Below are 7,696 nucleotides of genomic sequence, written 5' to 3'. Positions count from 1 at the left end.
CTCTCTCTCTCTCTCTCAAATAAATAAATAAATAAAATAAAAGAAAAAGGCTAGCAGAGTGGATTTAAAAAATAAAATTCAATCCTTTTTACCAATATGGCACTGAAGGTGCAGAAGGAAGTCCCTGCCCCTCCCAAAGCTGAAGCCAAAGCAAAAGTTTTGAAGGCCAAGAAGGCTGGGCTAAGAAGCATCCACAGCCACAAAAAGAAGATACAAATATTGCTCACCTTCTGCCATCCCAAGACACTGTGGCTCTAGAGGCAGCCCAAATACCCTCAAAAGCACACCCCCTGGAGAAACAAGCTTGACCACTATGCCATCATCAAGTTCCCCTGACCGCAGAGTCAGCCATGAAAAAATCAAGGACAGCAACACACTCGTGTTCATTGTGGATGTCAAAGCCAATAAGCACCAAATCAAACAAGCTGTAAAGAAGCTCTGTGACATCGATATTGCCAAGGTCAATACCCTAATCAGTGGTCTCTCCTGATGGAGAGAAGAAGGCATATGTATGACTGGCTCCCAATTATGATGCATTGAATGTTGCCAACAAAATTGGGATCATCTAAACTGAGTCCAGCTGGCTAATCCTAAATATATACTTTTTTTCCCAGTAAGAAAAAAAGTGCAACAATACACTGCATTCAAGAAACACATTTAACTCTAATGGAAATACAGAAACTGAAAGTCAAAGGATGGAAAGCAATTCCTATGGCATAGGAAACCAGAAAAAAAGCAGGAGTAACTATTCTCATTGCTGACAATATGAATTTCAAAAGTCATTAAAAAGATCAAGAAGGTCAGTACATACTTGTTAAGGGAAAACCGCAAGAGGATGAAATAACAATTATAAATATATATGCATCCAAAGTAGGAGCACTCATCTACATAAGACAAATTTTAACAGACGTGAAAAATCAAATGAGCAATAATGCAATTCTAACAGAGGACTTTAACATGCCACTGTCAGAAAGAGAACAACTAGGTAAAAATCAGCAAAGAAATAACAGAACAAATCTAAACTTGTGAAGAAATGAACTTAGTAGACCTTTACAGAGTGTTTCACCCAGAAACAACAGAATACACATTCTTCTCAGCTGCACATGGGACGTTTTCCAAAATAGACCATATACTAACATACAGAGCATTCTTAAGTAAATGCAAAGGAATTGAAATTATCCTTTGCATACTGTCTGACCCCAGTACAATGAAACTGGAAATTATTGACAAAAGAAATTATAAAGACATCATAAACACATAAAAATTAAACAACAAACTCCTAAACAACCAGTGGGTCACAGCTGAAATTAAGAAATTTTAAAAAATTTACAATCTAACAAAAATGCAGATACAGCTTACAGGAACCTATGGGATACAATGAAAGCTGTTTGAAGAGGAAAAGTTATAGTGGTAAATTCTCACAATAGGAAAAAAAAAAAAACACAAGCCCAAATAAATGACATTATACTCTACCTCAAGCTTCTAAAAAAGAAGAGCAAGTCAAGTCCAAAGCCCAAAGAAGGAAAGAAATTATAAAGATTAGAGCATAAATTAATGCAATGTAGGCAAAGAAAACAATACAAAGAATAAATAAAGAGTTGGTTTTTTGAAAGAATAAATAAAGCTGATAAACCCCTAGCCAACCTAATCAGAAAATGAAAGAATAAAACCTAAATTCATGCAATAAGGAATGGAAAGGGCAAAATCATTACAGACCCTAGAGAAATTTAGATCATCAATACCTACTTCCAAAAATCTTTACTCTCACAAAACAGAAAACAGAGAAAATGGATAGCTTCCTAGATACATATAAAATGCTGAAGCTGAGTCAGATATATATAAATTCTGAATAACCCAACAATGATACATGAAGTTGAATAATAATTAAAAAAACTACCAAAAAAGAAAAGCCCACGTAGTCCCTGAGGCCACCGAGGTCATTTGTGTCTGTTGAACTGCTGGTGGGAGTCATGTTGCGTTAGGTGAGGGATATAAAGTCATTCAGTCTCTGCCTGGAGAGAAAATGAGTTTAGCTCTGAGAAATGACCTTGTAGTAGACAAAACAAAAAGGAAGAAAAGAAGAGAACTCACTGAGGAACAGAAACAAGAAGTTAAAGATGCTTTTGAACTATTTGATACAGACAAAGATGAAGCAATAGATTATCATGAATTGAAGGTGACAATTAGAGGCTTGGAGTTTGATGTAAAAAAAGCAGATGTACTGAAGATGCTTAAAGATTATGACAGAGAAGCTACAGGGAAAATCACTTTTGAAGACTTTAATGAAGTTGTGACAGGCTGGATATTGGAAAGAGATCCACATGAAAAAATACTAAAGGTGTTTAAACTATTTGATGATGATGATTCATGTAAAATAAGTTTGAGAAATTTGCGACATGATGCCAGAGAACTGGAAGAAAATATGAGTGATGAGGAACTTCGAGCTATGATAGAATTTGATAAAGATGGTGATGGAGAAATAAATCAAGAGGAGTTAAAAAAAAAAAAGAGTTCATTGCTATGATGACTGGTGACATTTAAAGAATTCCAAGAATGAACACTAAGAATATTGTAGTTACCATCTTAAGTTCTATTTTTGTGCCTGGAGCCATGTGAGAAAAGAAGCCAGCTTAGTTCTTTTTTTTCCAGAAGGACCAAAGCTAAACATCTTCTGTGTTTGTATTTATGACTGTTAAGTTTCCTCGGATGAACAGTGTTGTTAGTATTGAAATAGCTTAGCTTTGTATTCATGAGTTTTATATAAAGTTTTTAGGAACTTATATATATAATTAGAACTCATGTGGTTCTAATTATATATTCTTTGGGAATTTTTAATTTAACATTAGTTCTCACTTTTATTTTGGTGTACACATTTTTCAAACTTTCATTAGTAAAATACTTATTTTATTAGTATTTTAAAGTTTGATAAATTTCCTGTTTTATTTTGATTTCTAATATCTGTTAACCTTTAATAAAATATTTCTGAAACCTTAAAAAAAAAAAAAAAGAAAAGCTTAGGTCCTCATGAATTCACAGCTGAATTGTACAATAAATTTAGAGAAGATTTAATGCCAACTTTTCCCAAACTCCTCAATGAAATTTTTGTTTGTTTGTTTGGCACAGGGTCTCACTATGCAGTTCAGACTTGTAGTGATCCCCCAGTTTTCAGCCTCCCCAGCAGCTGGATTACAGGCATGTGCCACCACTCTTGGACTCCACTGCTGGCTCAGTGAGCCCTGGGGGTGGGGCCAGTGTGGCATGTGGTACCAGGGATTGAACCCCAGTCCCTGTGCTTGCCTAACCAAGTGCTTAGTCTTCTAAGCTATTTTGCCAGCCCTTCTTCAATGAAATTGAAAGGGAAGCAATTCTCCCAAACTCATTCCTGGAGGCAAATATTACTCTGATTCCAAAACCAGAGAAAGATCCAACTACAAAAGAGAACTATAGGCCAATTTCTCTAATGAATTAATGTAGATGTAAAAATCCTCAATAAAATACTAGAAACAGAATACATTCAATCATCAAGAGGATTACACATCACAATCAAGTGGATTTCATTCCAGGAATGCTGGGATGGTTCAATATATACAAATCCATAAATGTAATACACCATATCAAAAGAGCCAAGAGCAAAAACCACATGATCGTCTCAATAGATGCAGGAAAAGCTTTTGACAAAGTTCAACACTCATTCATTATAAAATCCTACAGAAATGGTTTATATCAACCTAATGAAATCCATCTGAAAAACCAATAGCCAACATCATTCTAAATAAGCAAAAACTGAAAGCCTTCACTTTAAAATCAGGAACAAGATGCCCACTGTCTCCACTCTTATTCAGTATAGTTTTGGAAACAGCCAGAGCAATTATATAACAGAGAGAAATAAAAAGAATAAGGATTGGAAAAGAAGTAAAACTATTATTTGAAGATGACATGATACTCTACATATAGGACCCGAAAAACTTCACCAAGAGGTGTTTGTGTGTGTGTGTGTGTGTGTGTGTGTGTGTGTGTGTGTGTGTGTAACTGGGGATTGAACTCATGCCCTTGTGCTTGCCAGGGAAGCACTTATTCCACTGAGCCATCTTCCCAGTCCCATCAATAGTTTTGGAGATTTAATCACCAAATTCAGTAACATACCTGGATACAAAGCCAGCATCCAAAAATCTGTAGCATTTTTCTGCACAATCAATGCACAGAGAGAGAAATTAGGGAATCCACATCTTTCACAATAACATCCAAACAGATGAAATAATTAGCAATTAATCTCACAAAGGATGTAAAAGATTTACACAATGAAAATTATAGTACTCTGAAAAAAAGAGATTGAAGAGGGTTTGAGAAAATATGAAGATATTTCATGCTCCTGGATAGGAAGAACCGATATTGTGAAAATGGCCATATTCCCAAAATTGTTACACAGATTCAATGCAATTTCTATTGCAATACCATTAGTATACCTCACAGAGCTAAAGAAAACTTTCCTCAAATTCATTTGAAACAAGAAGAGACCCAGAATACCAAAAGCAATCCTGGGAAACAAAGGAAATGTAAGAGTTATCACAACACCTGACCTAAAAATATACTATTAAGCTACTATGATAAAATCAGCATGGTACTTATATAGAGACAGACCTGAGAATCAATAGAACAAATTAGAAGATGCAGATACAACTGCAAACATTCAACCACCTTATTTTTGAAAAAGGGGCCAAACATGTTCACTGGAAGAAAGATAGCCTCTTTAATAAATGGTGCTGGAAAAACTGGTTTTCCACATGCCAAAGGCTAAAATTAGATTTATGTCTATCACCACGATAGACAGTCAAAGTGGGTCAAATATTTAAATATTAAAACAGAAACACTAAATCTTCTGGAGGAAAATGTAGGTAGAAATCTTAAAGACATAGGGGTAGGTGGAGAGTTCATATGAACAAAGCCCAAACTGCATGAGAAATACCTTGAAGAATCAAAATTGGGATCTCATCTTTTTGAAAAGTTCCTGCACTTCAATGCAAATCCCCAACAGTAAAAAGAAAACCCACAAACTGGAAAAAAATTATAGCACACTGTCCCTCTGACAAAGGCCTTCTATCTAGAACATATAAAGAATTTTAAGAAGTCAGGCCCCCCAAACTTAACCCAATCCAAAAATGGGGATCTGAGATGAATATACACTTTTCAGATGAAATACAAATGGCAAGTAAATAATATGAAACAAAGTTCAACAGCATTGGTCATTTGAGAAATGCAAAATAAAATAACACTGAGATTCCATCTCACCCCAGAAAGAACAGCTAACCTCAAGAAGTCAGCCAATAACAAATGCTGGAGTAGCTGGAGGATAAAAGGAACTCTTCTCCACTGTTGGTAGGAGTGTAGTCAGAAGCTTGTTGAGTGGCACCTGAGGGAGTAAGAGTGACAGCAGTGAGCAATCTGGCTATTACAGTGTTTCCCTCACACAGAGGCCCTGGAAATTGGGAATAAGAATGTAAATGACTGATGAAACAGGAGACATGATGGGACCAAAGTGCAAATTGAAGAGTGCGAAATAAATGGAAAAGATCTTCTTGGCCAGTGTGTATAGTGGCAGATTCAGTGCAGCACATTGACAAATATAAGTGCTGTCTGAAAAGAGGTTACTGGAGAGGATGAAAAAGTCCCATATAACAACCTGTAATTCAGTCTTATGCAGGATAAAAACCTGTATCCTATATTCAGGCACCCCAGTTGTTCCTACCTTGGGCTGCAGCTCTTGCCCCACAGCCTTGGAGTTTCAGGGAGAGTTCCCCCAGTGGCAGCTTGTCAGCCTGAAGGGATGACTGCTGTCCCTCGGCCTCATTGTCCAGCACCAACACTTCTGCTTTGGTAGCAGTGACTGGGAGGGGGTCAGTGCCTGCTTAGCTGCTGGGGATGGGCTCCATCTCCAGGTCAACTTTGCTGGTGGTCCCCTCCCCAGGGGATGCTGCAGTCAGCATCTCTGCAAGCCAAGCACAGTGTGAGTGCCATGGTGAGGGCAGTTATATTCTTAAAGAATTTAAATAGAGCCACTATGGAAATCAGTGTGGAAATTCCTTCAATGGAGATGCCATTCAAGCCAGATGTTCCCCTCCTGGGTATTTTTCTAGAAGAACTCAAAGCATCATATCACAGCAATATATGTGCACCTATGTTTATAGCAGCGCAATTTGTCATAGCTAAATCCTAGAAACAACCCAGATGCCCATCAACTGAGAAATAAAGAAAATGTGGTATTTTTACACAGTGGAGTACTACTCAGCTATAAGACAGAATAAATTTGAGTCTTTTGTCAGTAAATGGATGCAAGCAGAGAACTTTTCTTTCTTTCTTTTTTTTTTTTTTTTCCAGTACTGGGGATGGAACTCAGAACCTTGTGCTTGCCAGGCAGGTACTTATGCTGCTGAGCTATCTCCCCAACCCAAAAACATACTTTTTTTTTTTTTTTGGTGGAATGGAGGATTGAATTAAGGCCCTTTCACTTGCCAAGCAGCACTTATTCTACTGAGCCATCTCCCCGGCCCCAAACACACTCTTAAGTGAAATAAATCTGATCCACATGTGCAAACATTGTATTGTCTCCTTAGTGTGAGAACCTGAAAGAGAAAATGGAATCTGAAGGGTACAGTGGATACTGGAAAAAGGGAATGAACTTATCCAAAAGTAATGAGTTATTGAGTTGAGGAGAAGGACAGAAGAGGGAGTGGGAGACAGATATATATCTATGCATGTAGGTAGGATGGTTTGGACAACTGTACTGTTGATTTCTGCTGGTCTATGGCAGGAACAGATAATGCTTAATTTGTTTTGTTTCCTTTTTACAAATATTTGCCCTTTTTCTGCTGTTAATTTCTTATGTATTTTTTTATTTCTTCTTGCAATTTTGCATGCATATATTTGGTAATATGAATGACTGGTTGGAAGACAACACTATGCATTCCAACAAATACTGTGAAATTCATATTATTTTGTTAAGTGAAATTCTGTATCACTTGTAATTTTTGTGCTTTAATACTATTTAGTACTCTTTAAAAAATAAAAACTTTTTTTAAAAAAGTTAATAGTATATACTGCCAAGTGTAGTCTGTTATGAAATATGACTTTTGTAAGGAAGGACTACCCCTATTGTTTTTGTAGTTGGATTTTGAGTATATGGGGAGCATGCTCAATAATTCCTTAACCTTGACTAATATAAGGAATTCCCATGGTAAGGGAAATATGAAAAGTTTTACAAAAAGTTTGGAAGGTAGTGCTTATATAAGCCAGGTCATCATCAGTCTTAAGTGCCAGCAGGTAGCCAAGTGTGCTAAAGGTACCATGAGCAATGGCATGTTTAACTGCTTCATCAGTGTGGGCAGAAGCAAAAATAAATCCTGAAGAAGTGTTTGCTGAAGTGTGGACCTAGGGAAGAGAGCCAAACTCAGGAATCTGAGAGACATCCATTTGCCAGAGATGATTACGGTGAAATCCTCAGTCACTAACCCCCATAAAGAGTGAGGGAAGATGCATTATGCATGAGGAACATGGTTTAACCATTTGTCGAGCCTGTTCTGGGTAAATGGAGCTGTTTGTATAAGGCAGAAGTATTTTGATGGAAGGTGGCATGAGAGACAGAAGTTTGTTGAGTACTACCTGAGGGAGTAAGAGTGACAGCAGTGAGCAATCTGGTTATTAC

General features: G+C 36.9%; 1 pseudogene; it reads left to right on the top strand.

Annotated features, from left to right (window-relative positions):
- Positions 1-1,987: 1,987 nt before the first annotated feature.
- On the top strand, positions 1,988-2,524 carry LOC101566884 (annotated as a pseudogene).
- The last annotated feature ends 5,172 nt before the right edge of the window (positions 2,525-7,696 follow it).

Source organism: Octodon degus, unplaced genomic scaffold (assembly GCF_000260255.1).
Source record: "Octodon degus isolate 3935 unplaced genomic scaffold, OctDeg1.0 scaffold00010, whole genome shotgun sequence".
In the NCBI taxonomy this organism is placed as follows: Eukaryota; Metazoa; Chordata; class Mammalia; order Rodentia; family Octodontidae; genus Octodon; species Octodon degus.
This window is presented reverse-complemented; position numbering and strand designations above follow the sequence as displayed.